This window comes from Arvicanthis niloticus, chromosome 13 (assembly GCF_011762505.2).
Source record: "Arvicanthis niloticus isolate mArvNil1 chromosome 13, mArvNil1.pat.X, whole genome shotgun sequence".
In the NCBI taxonomy this organism is placed as follows: Eukaryota; Metazoa; Chordata; class Mammalia; order Rodentia; family Muridae; genus Arvicanthis; species Arvicanthis niloticus.
Window position 1 is genome coordinate 52,761,907 of NC_047670.1, and position 16,332 is coordinate 52,778,238.

The following is a 16,332-nucleotide window of genomic DNA, read 5'->3' on the forward strand; positions in this document are numbered from 1 at the left end:
TGTCCTTAGCTGTGTGGATCCAGTCACCAGATGCACATCTGAGACACAACCAGACACAAGCTCTGGGACTCATATACCCAGTGAGTGAAAGTGGAAGTAAAATTTCTTGTCTGTGGCTCCTCATGATAAAAGAACCACCTACCAGGAGTCAAACCCATGAAATGACCTGCTGTTCTGGAAAGCCGAGTCAGACAAGGTTAAGCCAGGACATTCACTGTCTCAGTTCCCAAGAACTTAAAGAACATCTGGTATTTCCTGGGAGCCAGTTAGGCAATAAGGATAAGATAGTGGGATAGCCTTAAGCAATGATGCTTGCCTAAACTAACCATTTTGCCATGTCTTTCTGCCTGCCTGAAATTAAAGTTTAAGCGCTTGATCAGGACTTTTAAGACTTGAGATTTTAATTGTGTCTCTTGTCCCTTCATTCTTTGCCCCAGTCCCTAGGTCACTCGTTGAATTCCGTGGGCTGGAACAGCATGCCTTTAATTCCAGCACTTGGCAGGCAGAGGCAGGGTAGACCTGTGAGTCTGAGACCAGCCACAGCTACATAGCAAATTTTAGGACAACCTGGGCTACATAATAGAGAGAGAGACGGTCTCAAAAACAAATATTAAAAAAATAAAAGGAGGAAAAGAAAGAGAAAACAGAAACCCCAGCCACAGTGATTCCATTGCTGTAATCCCAGAATTCAGAAGGTGGGAGCAGAAGGATTGAGATCTCAAGGCCAGCCTGGGCTACATAAATGAGAGCTTGTCTCAAACAGAAGATACAAAAACATCAGCAAGAAAACAGAAACCCCTTCCATAGTGTGAGCCGCCAACACAGACTTGTATGAGAAGAAGGGAAATATTTTTAAAAATAACAGTGGATTTCAGAGGGCTAGGGAGTGAGGGAATGTAACTGGTCCAGCATGAATGAAGTTTGGGGTTCAGTCCCCAGCTCTGCATACACTGGGTGAGGTTGGGCTTACTGTAATCCTTCATTCAGGAAGTGGGGTCAGGAAGATCAATTCAAGGTCACCCCTAACTACAAATCAAGTTGGAGGCCAGCCTGGGCTACATAAGTCTAAGACCTTGTCTCAACACACACAGTACACACAATACACACAGTACACACACACACACACATTTAGGTACTATGAAGAATGAAGCACACAAAAATGGGAAACTGTAATGGAGATTAAACAACTTGATTCAGCTAAGAATTCTGAACAAGAAAACAGGTCAGCTGTGATTTGAACAGTAGGTGGGCAACACTGTCTCCTGGTGGTAGGTACCAGCAATTTCATCTTTTTTTAACTTGCTGTGTGGAAGGCAGTGTGTACATGCCTCTTTATCCCTATCTAGTACGTGTGTGTGCACGCCTCTTTGTGGGTATCTACTGAATGTGAGTTCCTGCCTGTGAGAGTCTGGAGGTAAGAGGTCATAGTTAGGTATCTATGTCTATTGTCTGCTGCCTTAGGTTTTGAGACAAGGTCTCTCTCTGAACCTGGAGCTTTCCATTTGGACAAGACTGGCCAAGTGAGCTCCCAGGATCCACTTACCTCTGTCCCCTAGGGCTGAGATCTCAGACAGGCGACAAACCCTTGTTGTATTACAGGGGTTTGTGGATCCAAATTTACTCTTGTGCAGTCAGAGGATTCAAGACCAGCCTCAGCTACAAAGCAAGTGGGAGCCTAGCCTGGGTTACTCAAGACTTCCTCAAAAAAAAACAAACAAACAAACGAGGCTTAGGCAGGTAGCTCAGTGTGTGAAGTGTTGCCTGAGGTCAGATTCCCAGTACCCACACACAAGCTGGGCTTGTGGTACCTGCCTGAAGCTTCAGCACTGTGGGGTCAGAAACAGACACACACTGACAGACTCACATCCATACATATATGTATAACTATAATGTTTAGCCAGGCACTGGTGGTGCATTCCTTTAATCCAAGTTCTGGGGCGGCACATGTGGATCTCTGTGAGATCAAGGCCAACCTGGTCTACAGAGTTCCAAGATAGCCAGGACAAGATAGAGAAGCCCTGCTTGAAAAACCAAGACAAACAAACAAAACAAAACCTAATCTTTAAAAAGAGAGTGGATTCTGAGTCCTTTTTCTTCTACAGAGGATGCTAAGAGGGACTTCTGTCTCATTAAGCCATCTGTCTCTCCAGCCCTTTTTATTTGTTGTCTGTGACAGTATCTCATGGAATCTAGTTAACCTTGACTTGTTGTATAGATGACCATGATCTTGAACTCCTGACCCTCCTGACACTACCTCCCTGAGCTGGGATTTCAAGTGAGTTTGAAGCTACTCTGGGTTTCTGAGATCCTACCAGGCACAGATAAAAATAAAATCTAGAGGCTGGGGACGTAGCTCTGTGGGTGGAGGGCTTGCCGGCCTTCGACAGCCCTGCCTTTTATCCCCAGCACCACATGGCAGCAGCAGGAGGATTTGAAATTCAAGGCCATCCTCAGCTACACAGCAAGTTGAAGGCTAGCCTGAGCTATATGAGATCACTGGCCAGAGGTCCTGAGGATGGGAGGGGCAAATGTCATGTGTGTGTGACCACAGGAATATCAGTGCCCTCAACTGTATCCAGTGCAGGCCTGAGGCCCGCATTGCTCTGGCCTCAAATGTCCTTTTCTAAGCCTCACGGTGCTCAGCAGGAACCTGTAAATAAGCAAGGAAGTTTAAGAGAAAGCCAACTTTACACCTGTTCTCAGGGTGGAATCTGGAATTCTCGAGCTACCCAATAAAACAGCCAGGACTGAACTTCCATTATAGTAAGCATCCAATAGAAATAGAAAGCTCAGCCTGGGAGGCGGGTCCAGCCTGGTTGCCACAGTGATCTCCAGTGAGTTACTTGGAGCTGAGAGCTTTCCTTGGGCCAGGTACCTACTGGAAATTTTGGGGGGATTCAAGGGGTAGAGAGGGGAGGAAGACTGGTAAACGGGGCATGCTAAAAGTGGATAGAGTGGTGTCCACAGGAAGAAAAGGTCCCTGCAGAGAAGCTATCCTAAGAGGACCAGAAAGCAACTCCAAAGGTTAGGAAGGCTCCTAGAGAGGTCAGTCAGGAGTTAAGAGCCCTGCCTGCTTTTCCAGAGGTTCTACTTCCAACCTTCGCACAGCTGTTCACACCCATCAGTTCCCCAGAGAGGTGCACGGAGGAACGTGCAGATGAATGCCCATCACATACAAGAAGATTTAAAGCTTTTTAAAGAATTATTTATTTATCTTTTTTTATATATGTGAGTACACTGTTGCTGTCTTCAGACACACCAGAAGAGAGCACTGGATTCCATTACAGATGGTTGTGAACCACCATGTGGTTGCTGCGAATTGAATTCAGGACCTGTGGAAGAGCAATCAGTGCTCTTAACCACTGAGCTGTGTCTCCAGCCTGATTTATAGTTTTTCAAAGGTTAGGAGAAATGTGTTACTCGGGGATGAACAGTTGCTTTATCAGGAGACATAAAAGAGGGTACAGGCAACAGGCAGACATGGGGAGCAGTCAGAGTTTATAGGGGGTCAAAGAAAGGATTAAAGGAGTCATGTGATCAGCAGGGTGAGAGATGTATGGGTGAACAACAAAGGACTCACAGGGAGAGGTACAGAAACCTTCCAGAGAATGGTCACAGACACTGGAAACCATGTGGCTGAGAGTTTTAGAAGGGAACAAAGAATTTCTACTAAAGGATTAACAAAAAGTGATCAATCATGAGTCTTATTTGGTATTGTTTTCTGTTTCATGAATATATGTGTGACTCTGTGGTGTGTGTGTGTGTGTGTGTGTGTGTGTGTGTGCGCGCGCGCGTGCACGCATGTGTGCGTTATGTCCCTGTATGTGCTCCTATGAAGGCCAGGACCTGGAGCTTACTGTTTCTAGTCTGGCTGTGCACCAAGTCCCTGGGACTCAGCCTGTATCTAACCTTACAGTGCCAAGCTTACAGACATGTGCCAACATGCATAGAGTTCTCTTGGGTACTGGGGATTAGAACTCAGGTCCTCATGCTTGTGCAGTAGACTTTTTACCCTGAGCCATTCTCTATACCCTTGGGGAGTTGTTTGCTTCTTTGGTTTTGTTTGGGTCAGGTTGTTGTTTGCTTGCTTGTTTTCAAGGAATGCGTAGTTCAACCTAGACTTCTACTAACTATGCAGCTGAAACCGGCCCCACTCCTCCTGCCTGGACCTTACCACCATGGCCAGATTTATTTACTTTATTTCCTTAGTTTAGGCTTTTTGAGACATGGCCTCATTCTGTATCTCAGGATTATTTGGAACTCACAATCCTCCTGCCTCTGCCCTCAGAGTGCTGGATGGACAAACATGCCAGTAAGGATCGCTCCCTCCCTCCCTCTCTACTACCCTCCCCACAACCCTTTCTGCTTCTCTTTCTGAGACACATTCTAACTGTGTAACCCTGGCTGGATCCTAGTGTTGACCAGCCTGGGCTGGAACTCTAAGAGATCTACATGTCTCTGCCTCCTGAGAGCTATGATGAAAGGCATGTGTCACCATGCCCAAAGAAAGTCTTACTTTTAGACTGTTTTATGGGGGCAAAAAGGGTTTTGTTAGGGGTGCAGTGTTTGGGGAACAAAGTGTTGCAAGAGGCCATCTAACATTTTAGAGAGAAACTTCACCAGGGTCAGGGATATTTGAGGCCATAGGAGGGACCTCAGGTGACCCCCTGAAGCCATTATGAAGGAGGACACACAGAGAGGGGGAGTCTGGGGCCATGGGAGAAGGAGGGATGATAGCATGTGGAGGGTGGGAGGTCTGATGGACAGGGGATTAGAGAGGATGGTAAAGGCACTCAGTGCTGATGTTAGATAGTCAAGTAGAAATGTGTGAGTGTGAAAAAGGAGAAGTACCAGGAGCTGGACCGATGGCTCATTGTTTAAGGTTTCCCTGGCTGCTCTTCCAGGGAAACCCAGTTCAGTGGCCCTACATCAGTCAGCTCACAACCACCAGCTCCAGGCCATCCACTGTCCCTTCTGAGTTTCTTGGCCACCTGTACACACACACACACACACACACACACACACACACACACACACACAAATATGATTAATCTTTACCTGTTTCTTTATTTTTATGTATGAGTGTTTTGCCTGCATGTGTGTCTGTGCACCGTGTGCATGGCGGCCAGAACATGATTGTGAGAGTCCATGTGAGTGCTGGGAATCAAACCAGGATTTTCTGGGAAAACAGCCAGTGGGCCTGGCCACTCAGCCATCTCTTTGTAAGGACTGCAGTTAACTTGTAAGCCCCACTTGCTCAAGGGCAGACAACTTCCTGGTATGCCAGGGCTGCTGTTCATGTAAAATAACTTCAGGTATTTTCACTTCAGTAAACAAGGCTGGTTGTCCCAGCTGCACAGGATGTGCCTAATCACACTTAGGGGGGAGGTACATAGACAGGAAGTACATCAGGATGCTTGCCTCCAATTGGATGAAGGCAGGAAGCACTGCAGTCTTGTGGGGTTTGCCTTTAAGAACATCTGACTAACAACCTAAGTCAGTGTCATTCTCTGGGAATCCCAGGTATAGACTTGGCCAGTGTCCATCTTCCTGGCCAGTATTTAATAAAGCTTGCTTTAACTGGATAATCATTTGGTCTTTCTCCTTGAAATTTTCAGGTCTAACATGCTCCAGCCCCCAAAGCTTTTGTAAAAGAAAGAGGTAAGTATGGATAAATTCAAAGTCCAAATCCCATGCTCAGACCCGACTCACTTGCTGTCTGTCTCCAGGTATCTGAAATAATGTCTGTCGAAAACGAGGAAGAGAATAATGATCAACCTGTGGCTCCCGTCATCCAAGAGGACATCCCAGAGCACCGCTTTCTAACCGCGCTGGCTCTCTGTTGTTTCCTTCCATTGGGCCAACTAGCCTTAATCTGCTATCTCAGGGTGACAGTCTTTAAGATCCCTCTTCACCCCCTCTCTCTGCCCTCACTACCCCTGCTTCCTGTAGATTCAGATCCACACTGCATGTTGAGTCCTCTCAGCTTCCCACTTCCCACTCTATCTCAGAATCTTTAAAAAAAAAAAAAAAAAAAAAAGATGTTTTAATTATGTGTATCATTTGTGCTTGTTTGTGCATGTCCAAGGGCATATGTGTCTTCAGAGTCCAGAAGAAGGTGTTAGATTCCCCTGGAGCTGGAGTTATAGGCAGCTGTGGGCCCCTAACATAAGTACTGGGACCTGAACTCAGAACTCCTGTCAAAGCAATGTAGGCTCTTAACCACAGGCCATCTCTCTGGCTCCTGTCTCAGAACCCACAAAACTAATCTTCTTCCCTCTCCCCTAAATTTCAGACAAGAAAATATAAAGAACAGAATGAATACGAAAATGCCAAATCCAGCTCAAGATACACGTACATTTTTGCAATTATCTCCTTGGTTGGAGGATTCATCTTTCTTCTCTTCTTACTATTACGACTGTTCTTATTGTAACCTCTGTAACCACTCATGGACTGACCATCGATACATATAACACAACTGACCCTACCTGCAGCTTTGGATTTCCCTGGACACCTTCTCTTTAATGTCTGGAGTGCCAAGCTGATTGAGATCAGGAATAAAATGTGTAACAATGAGAGCTTGCAGTTCCTAGAGCCTGTTTACGACTCTATCCGGCACTTCAGATGCCAACTGGATGCCCTAAAACTAAATTCAGTTTTGACTCTACCTACAACAGGTCTTTGTGGACTCTGGTCAAGTCCCATGATGGAGTCCAAAATGGTCTAAACGGAGACCCAGAGTGAAGGCAAGGATGAGCCACTCCTGAGAAGGAGGGCATTTCCTCTGAGCCAGCTCACCAGCCCTGGTCACTTTGGGGGGAGGGGTGTTTGGGTTTTTTGGGGGGAGGGTTGAGACAGGGTTTCTTCAGGTAACCCTGGCTGTCCTGAAACTCACTCTGTAAAGAGGCTGGCCTCTGATTGACAGAGATCTGCCTGCTTCTGCCTCCCCAGTGCTGAGATTTAAGGTGAGCACCACCACCACTTTTCCTTGGGTCACTTTTGAGTGAGTGATTTTCCTCATCAGTATGAGCCACGTTTCCTTACCTGTTTACATGATGTAATGTTTCACTAATGCCAAAAAAAATATTACTTTTACCTTGTTAGATTCTGTATATTTTTTTATTTTTATAAATATTCTTGAACATCTTGCTGGAGTACATTGCTGTTCCGCGCACCTCCCGTGTCCCCTTTCACACGTGGAAGAGAGACACGAGAGGCAGTATTCGGGTGGTTACCACAGACGAGGCTTTACTTGTAACAGCAGAAGCAGAAAAGACGGAAAGACAGGAAGAGGCACAGCTTAAATACACCCTAGAGTGATGTATTCACTTCTGATTGGCTGTTCACTCATTACCCATAATACGCCCCAGGATGGGCAGTGACTTTTGGCGCGCTTTTGCCTTTGCACCTGCACAGTCAGTTGTTTACTAGTGGGGAGGACACGATGTCCGCACCATCTTGGAATGGCGGATGTATCACCGCTAACCACGGCTTCCTACATCTCCCCCTGTTTAAATTATTAATATGGAACAGCCTTTTGCCTATCAAGTGCAGCACCAATCAAGATTCGAACTCAAGCCCAATCAAGCAAACTCCTTCTTGGGGGAATAAGCGATCAAGAGCTTATAGCCCGAAGTTTCTCCCTTACCCTACCAGGTGCAATGAAAACAAGTCCTCTGGGTGCAAAGGCTAAGGGGATGTAAAGAGGAATTGACACCCGTCCCTTTGCAATGGAGTATAGTTCCCAGGAGTGCAAGGGCTGTCAACCTACTATTCAGGTACCACAGCTATTTAGGCAAGGGCTGGCTGGACTTAGACCTCTCATCGACCCAGTGCAATGGGCTGAACCCTTGGGGTGCATCGACTGAGGGTCTCAGTCATCGGCTACTTTCTCAACCTAGATAGCCAAATTTCAGGGGGAGATCCTTGCTCCAAGGCTGCGAGTGCTTTGGCGATAGCGGCCTTTTCACGTTTTTGCTAGGCTCTGAGCTTACAGTCCAACCATCATGAACACCAATCCACAACTTAGGGCTGCATCAAACAGGCCTATCTCCACCCTTTAAGAAAGAAGGAAAAGGCAGAGGTAAGCCAAGAAGTAAAATCGCCAAGGGTAACAGGGTCCACTCGTGTTCCGTCAAGGCTCAAGATCTGGATCTGCAATTGCTGCTGCACCTGGTCCCACTCCCCAGTCCAATTCCCTTTTAAATAAGCAGAATGATTATGGCTTTGAATAAATGTATCATTCATAAATCTCAGAGGTGTAATACCTAGATGTGGGGTTGCTGACACGCAGCTTATTTGAACCACATCCGTGAGCTGCTCCACATGGGCTTGGAGCAAATCAACTCTCTGATTGACCAACAGGATGTCTGATGCCAATTATACATCCACTTTCTGTGGAAGGGTCAAAGCCTCAGAGGTCTTTTCTGAAATTTGATTAACAACAGTAGCTGCTGTAACTTGATTAACCATGTCTGTGTCAGCTGTCACAGCTGCAGAGATGGCAATAGTAGCGACAATGGCTGCAGTAATGCCAAAGTCTCTTTTATGTCTCAATAATGATGTAGTAGGGAAAGTTTCAGGATCAGCTTCTACTGGGATGGGCACAAAGGTAGGCACGTGCACAACCAAGGCTAGGTCTAGTGATCCATTCCAGCATTGTGCCAAAAAGCATGTAACATTCTTACAATCCAAGATATCAGAATTATTCTGAAAGTTGGATAACATAAAGAAAAATGGAGGGTCCACACACACCAACACCTGTTGTGCAGATGCATCCCCAAACACCTTATTAATTTTAATGTTATTCAAATGGCTAGAGATATTAGATCATGTAGCTGAAACATTTTGTGCTTCATGAAATATACCATTCAACAAGACAAAGGCAGATACACCTTTTTTAACATTCTAAACAGTGGCTACAACATATAATTTAATTGTGTTGAAGCAGGGTAAACTCAAGAGAATACACATATGATTTAATTTAGGACTTGCATCCCTTTGAAAATATTAGGTCTAGCCTTTAACGGCTGAGCCATCTCTCTAGCCCCAACTTGTCTCAAATATTGAAAAGACACTGCCTTTGAATCCTTTTTTGGAGCAACAAGTACTCTAAAAATTTTTAAAGCTCGTTATATTGGAGCAATGGCTTGCAGAAAAAATTTCTTTAGAGAAATCCACTAATAAAGTATCACACAATGAATAATATACACTAAAAGATTTAACCTCTTAATTTTTTGTATTAAAGCAGCAACAATATTTGTATATATAAAATGTAAAACAATTAACTATTTTCTGAAGCAATTATTTCTAACAAATATTGCTTCATGGGCTCTTAAAAATTATGAATAAATTTACTGCCTGTAAACCTTTCACCTTTACCAGAAATGTAAAGGGATGGTATAAAAACATCTTTTATATCTATAATTCTATAAGCATTTATTGAAATGGCAGCTGGAATAGACAAGTTAGGCTGTATAAATCTTAAATTTGAACTTTATTTTGGATTAATTTAATAACCAATCTTTTTTTTGTCCAATGAGAATATCAGATAAAAGCCAACTTTATTCTCTAATAATTGTTACATACATTAGAGGAATCCAAGGCATCTCATTTTTAACAACTTTGAATATAAAGAAATTAAAACAATTTGAACAGTATTTTATCAGCAGGTACAGTTATACTCATGGAGGGAAGTAGACATAATTTTAATTTCTCCAGCATAATCATAACTTTTAGCCCACAGACTGTTGTAAAGTCTTTGGGTTTTAGATTTATCCCTCTTCTCACAAGAAACAATGAAGACAAGGGACGAATTCCAGTAAGCACATTTCTAGGACCTGGTGGTTAAGACCCAGAACAAAAGAGATGCTTAGCACCTGGGCTTCTGCAGCTCAGTCTGCATTGTCTTAATTCAAATGTAAATATAACCTCCCTCCGGCCTGTTCTCTGAGGCTTACTCTGTCTCTCCAGGCTCTCTGGCCTGATCCTCAGGCCCTTTGGCCTGATGCCATCTAACACGCTCTGGTTCTGATAGCCTGGAGCGGACCAGTCTTGAAACTGTGCATTTTGGCTTTAATTTTAAATCTTAAATTTAAACTGTAAACCTTAAAAGACACGTGTTGTATCTTTTCTCTATCTAAAATCAACACCAAGTAGATTACCTTTATGCTGTAAAGTTTTGCTGCCACAAAACAAAGTGTAAAATTTAATGGAAAACTTGTAACATTTATGACCCAGGCTGTTGGCGGATGCGCCTGAGGCTGGGGCAACCAAGTAACACTCAATAGCTGTAAACAATGGCAGCGCTGCAGAATTTAAATGTACTGGCAAGGGAACAGGCCAAGATCTAACTATGTCCCATAGTGGTATACTTATCCCCAAATCGAACGTCAGTATCAGAAGAATCAGGGTCGTCATCTTGCAATCTGGCTTCCTTCTTCACAATCTGTACCAGCCGCATAGGGACCCAAATTGAATTGTTTTCACCTGTGGAATAAGCACAAACATCTCCCTTCCCGGGCCACAACAGGCCCTCAGCCAATCTTGTAGCCTCCTGTTCCTACGAGGGACAATGGCTGCATGGCATTCAGCTGTGGCATTTTCAAAGATCATCTGTTCTATCCCTGGCATTGTTTGCTCTGGTTCCCCAAAGATTCTGTCATAAAGGAGGGTCCTTTTGTCCTCCACTCTCTCTCCATCAGCCGGTGAAGGGCCCTTAAGCTTAACGAGCTCTGCAGTAGCCCTTGTTCCTTTTGAGTACTCTGTCTCTCCAGGCTCTCTGGCCTGATCCCCAGGCCTTTTGGCCTGATGCCGTCTAACATGCTCTGGTTCTGATAGCCTGGAGTGGACCAGTCTTGAAACCTCTTGACTTGCCCTAATAGCTGTGCTGCCAGCTGAATCCTCACAACACAAATAAGCTAAAAGCGAAAACACAAGCAAGAGGCCGACTACTGCAGCGGAGGCAATGGGTGAATATCCACCCACAACGAAAGCTTCCACCCCAGGCATACCTTCCAGAGGTGTACCTCGATCCTGTAGTCTTTTAACCGGCCCCGAGTCTTGGGGGGCCTTCCACAGCGCCTTGAAATTCCCAGGTTTTCGGCGCCAGATGTTCCACGCACCTCCCGTGTCCCCTTTCACACATGGAAGAGAGACACGAGAGGCAGTGTTCGGGTGGTTACCACAGCGAGGCTTTATTCGTATAAGCAGAATTGGAAAGACGGAAAGACAGGAAGAGGCACAACTTAAATACACCCTAGAGTGATGTATTCACTTCTGATTGGTTGTTCACTCATTACCCATAATACGCCCCGGGATGGGCAGTGACTTTTGGCGCGCTTTTGCCTTTGCACCTGCGCAGTCAGTTGTTTACTAGTGGGGAGGACACGATGTCCGCACCATCTTGGAATGGCGGATGTATCACCGCTAACCGCGGCTTCCTACACATTGCAACCTGATCCATACACATCTCACTACTCATTTCCCATGAGCATCTGAGAATTATTTAGTCAACGACTAGTCTTACTCAGGCCTCTGTTAACTCTCAAACCCTAGGACAAATGGACTCGGGGCCTATTTAACAGATCAAAGCAGACCTGCCAGCCATTTTGTGATGTTACTAACATTATAAGGAAACTTTCTCATGCCCCAAGTGGATTTCTATTCTGTTATGCTCTGTGCTTTGGTGTTCTTGGAAACCAATCACAATAGAGGTCAGTTAGAACTGCTTTGTATAGTTAGCCACAGTAAGCTTGGACCCAAACCAACTTCCTAGCAGCACTTCCTGTACCGACCTATAAGCTTTATAGTTTTGCCCCTAGGATGGACCCCAACATAAGAGAGACACCTGCACCAATATAAAAAGCTATTTGGAATAAGACTTCCATTGTGAGTAGGGGTCAAGTAAAGTCTTAAGTTCCCAAGACCTTCCTGGGAACAGCCATTCCACTTGGTAGGAAGAGACATGTATGTGGGTAACTGACATCCTGGCTGGCAAGTTAAGACATGAATGTTAGGCAAGGCAGATCTGCCACAGCTGAATACCCCAACCAATGGGAACAGGATAAATGTACATCAAAAAAGTATTCCTAAGGAAATCTCTTATCCCTAAATCCTGAATGGTGGAATGACTTGGCACAGATGTTTCTGGATTTCATGCTTAAGAGGTCTGTAGGATTCTGACTTAAAGTTTCAATCAACTCTTGAGTCTGGTTTGTGGCCCTGATCAATGCATTCTAGGACTAATGTTCAATAAACTATCCTAGACTGAATGGTGTTTGCTTGTTTGTTTGTTTGTTTGTTTGTTTGTTTGTTTTGTGAGGCAATCACAACACACCTACTCCCCTCTCTCTTGTACATCACTCACTGTCCTTCCTCATCTGCCATTCAGCATCTTTGAGAGAATTGTCTTACAGTGTATGTGTGAGGTGCTGCAAAGAAACTGCCAAGAAGACCTCTAGTGATATGGTTAAGAGTTTTATTATAGATATGAGACGGAAAGATACAGCCATAGGCATCTGGGAAAGTCCAGAGCAGAGAGAGAAAGAAGTAGGCTGAGCATGGCCATCAGACTGGACTGGCCAGGGCTAGGGAAGCAAGAGAGCATAGTGGAGACACCAAGACAGCAGGAGACAGAGAATGGAGGAGAGTGAGAGAGGGAAGGAGGGTCAGAGTAAGTGTGCGAGAGCAGGTGAATGGAGAGCAAGAGCCAGAGAGAGAGAGAGACAGAGACAGAGACACAGAGAGAAAGATGGAGTAAGAGGGGGAGTGAGAGGAGCAGGTTATAAGGAGAAGGAGTAGCTGGGGAAAGGGAAGCCTGTGAGCTAGAGGAGTCTGAAGGAGGGGAGAAGGTGAGAAGGCCTGGGGTGCTAGCACAGACTTTAAAATGTGTGACAGGTACATATGAGTAGGGACTGAGGGGAAAAGACTATGAATGAGTCAGATACAGAAACAACACCATCAGGACAGGACATGGGTTAGGGCCCCGGCTCCATGGAAGGCAGGGAAAGCCTATCTCCTGAGGGTGTCAGGGGGGTTATCACAGGTCAAATCATCCTGCACACAGAACAGTCAGGTGTGGTCTGCAAAGGTGGCTCAGTGGCTAAGAGGATTGGCTGTTCCTCAGAGGACCTGCCTTGATTCCCACATGGAAACACTCAACTCTCTGTAACTACAGTCCCAGAGGACTTGACACTCTATTCTGATATCCACTAAGACTTTGCAGACATGCTGCTTGTGTAGGCAAGAAGACACACACACACACATACACACACACGCACGTGCATGAATGCTCACACACACATACACAAACACACAGCACCACGCTCACACCACACATACACACACATATACCACATCTACCCACTCACACACATAGACTGAGAGAGAGATAGAGAAACAGAGAGAGACAGAAACAGAGAGAGAGAGAGAGAGAGACAGAGAGAGACAGAGAGAAATAAAAACAAAACAACCAAGGTGCTAGGCCACTCAAGGATGAAGGACCTAGGAGCTGGAGAAATGGTGCAGCAGTTAAGAGCACTTGTTGCTCTTGAAGAGAACTGGGTTTGACCTCCACCACATACACGGTAGCTCACAAGCATCTGTAACTCCAAATCCAGGGATCCCAAAGTCCTCTTCTGACTTCTTCATGTATCAGACACACATGCATCAGCTATGCATGTGGTGCACATACATGCAGGCAAAACACCCATATACATAAGGTAAATATAAATACATTTTTTAAGGAATGAAAAGTCTCGAACCATCAGGAATATTAACACACAGATGCATCATACATGAACTACCATGTGTATGGCCAGGACATTAAAAGGGATTTTTCTTCCCAGCTGCACATCGAGTTGCACTCTGTCATCAGCTGCTAGGACAGTGAGGTAGGCGGATATCTTAGTTTAGTGCCTGCCAGGACTTTATAGACAGGCTCTGTCTCAAAACAAAACAAGGCTAGGCTTTGGTGGCATGGGCCTTTAATTCAAGCACTCAGGAGACAGAAGATCTGCAGGACTTGAGGACTTGCATTTGGAATGTAGAGTGAAAAATTATAAAGACCATTTTATGAAATATATGTAGACTTTTTCTTTGCCCTTAGACCTGAGCAGAAAAAGTGCAGGTTCCAGAACGCCGAACTGAAAATAAGATTTCAGGCCTTCACTGCCCTGGGACACATTCCGGGTGGAGGACATTATCCCTGAATCAGAGGACACTTGCTGGATTACATTCCTCAAGCCTCAAGGAGTAGACCCCACCTGTGGGTGGGAAAAGCCCAAAGCAGGAAGACACATTCCTGACCATAAAAAAGATACAAGTCATCTAGGTGGGGCTGTGACTGGAGAATGTGAGAAATATTTAACCTGAAATAGTTGGTAATGACATAGTAAAACTATATTTTTGAGAAGAATGAGTGTGCAGAGTGATTTTCACATGACTCTAATCATTTAGGGTGAGTACCTCTGAAATGTTCCACTATTTTTATGTTTTGTATCCTTGACAATCCCTAACCCCCACTTCCCACTCCCCTGGTTTGTGGTTTTTCCCTTTAAAACCCTCCTCAGACTGACTGGTGGGGTCAAACTCTACTCCTGCATGAGTGTGCAGTTCGGCTGTTGGCTGCCAGCTTTCTTTGATAATAAACCTCTGCTGATTGCATCCAGATATGGTTTCTTGTGATTTTTGGGTGCTCATGATTTCCTGAGACTTGAGGAAGGGTCTCCCAAATTTGGGGATTCTTCAGGAACTCAGCAATTAGGTAAAAAGCTAAGTGATGCTGTGTCTGCAGCTGTGTCTGTGGCCTCTTGTAGCTTTGATTGTTCAAATCCTTTTACTATAGGCTCTTTAATGCTTTAACCTCCCTGCTAGCCCACCACCCACTGGAGGTAGTGCAAAAGAAAGGTTACTAGGATACAGGAGAAGTGGACCTCTGTAGATACTGTTCTTTAGGTTAAATCAAATCGGTGTTGTCAGGAAATCAGCAGTTCAGTTCACAGGAATCAGGAGCAGCAGCTCGAACCATTTGCAAACACTTCACAAACATGCCAGCAGTCCAATTCAGTATTGTCAGGCAGCAAACACAAATCAGCAGAGGTGGCTTGACCTAGCAGAAACAGCCAGGTCTCCTCAAGAGCTACCCAGGACCAGGAGGTGTGCCCTTCCCCCAGGCCTGAGCAGGCCTGCAAGTCATTCACCACAATAGACCAAGCAACAGTAGGACCTGAGATGCATTGCATTACCAGCCTTGGCACCTTGGAGCCTGCTACCTGAGCTAAGAAGAATGGACTGCCTGCTGAGCTAGCCTTGACACCTCCCAGACTGCTATCTCCTTACCCAGCTCCTGGGCTGAACTGAGAAGAGACACTGGGGATGGGGGCTTCCCTTTTATATGTGAAAGCAAAATATTAAACTTCGGGCCTTGATCAGAATACTTTGTCTTGGCCCCACGTTTCTCTCGCCCTCCATTCCCGTTAATTCCCAGGCTTCCTCTCAGGAGAACCCAGTTTCCCGTAGCTGCAGGCAGCTACAAGGAGGGACACCAGGAGTTCTCTGTCATGCCTTTCTCAGTGAAGCAAAGATCAGCTAAGATAAATACCCGAGTCCAAGAAGCGCTCCAAAGCTAGCTGTGCAAACCCATCACTGTCCACTGAGTCCTATTTGTACTTCGTCCAAACATCACATGTCCTCCCATGTGTCTTGCCTCACCACATGAGTCTGTCTTAGCAAAACTCCACATGAGTCTGTATCAGCTGGCATCACTCTGCCAACCAGCCTGAGTCCATGGAAGCAGCAAGAAGCTGCCAGAGTACCACCAGAAGGTTTTTGGTGCATTTCTCTCTGTGGAGTCAGGACAAACAATAACCATGAAACGATGGTAAAGTGTACCAATACCATCCAGCATCATGTATCCTCTGTCAGGTCCTTCTGAACAGCATGCATCCTTTCATGTCTTTGCTTTAGAAAAATATCTTTTCACCTCTTTCTACTTTACCGAAAACATTCTTTCATGTGTATGTTTTAACAAAACATCCCTTCACCTGTGTGTGCTTCAGGAAAACACCCTTTGACATATCTAACTTTCCAAAGAAGCCAGAAGTTTCCACTTGAGCCTCTCTTCTACTTCCTGGAACCCCTGGCTGGGAAGTCCAGCTTTCTTATCTCCTATGCCCAGTCATTGGCTGTTCAGTTTTTTATTAACCAATCAAAGAAAATTGGGGAGCATTCTTTACACCACATTGATACAGGAGGCAGTGCACTGCTGAAGCCCACTGGACATTCAGGTACCAGGAAAGGCAGTGAAGGTGGTGTTGGCAATTGGGGCCAAAA

General features: G+C 45.2%; 1 long non-coding RNA gene across 2 annotated transcripts; it reads left to right on the forward strand.

Moving 5' to 3' along the window:
* The first annotated feature begins 2,802 nt into the window (after positions 1-2,802).
* LOC143434225 (uncharacterized) lies at positions 2,803-6,630 on the forward strand. Of its 2 annotated transcripts, none has more exons than XR_013103566.1 (4): positions 2,803-2,871; positions 5,619-5,661; positions 5,730-5,888; positions 6,296-6,629. It is a non-coding gene; the product is annotated as an uncharacterized LOC143434225 (long non-coding RNA). The 2 variants fall into 2 exon arrangements; XR_013103567.1 differs by lacking the exon at positions 2,803-2,871 and adding an exon at positions 2,908-3,024 and having other exon boundaries at positions 6,296-6,630.
* The last annotated feature ends 9,702 nt before the right edge of the window (positions 6,631-16,332 follow it).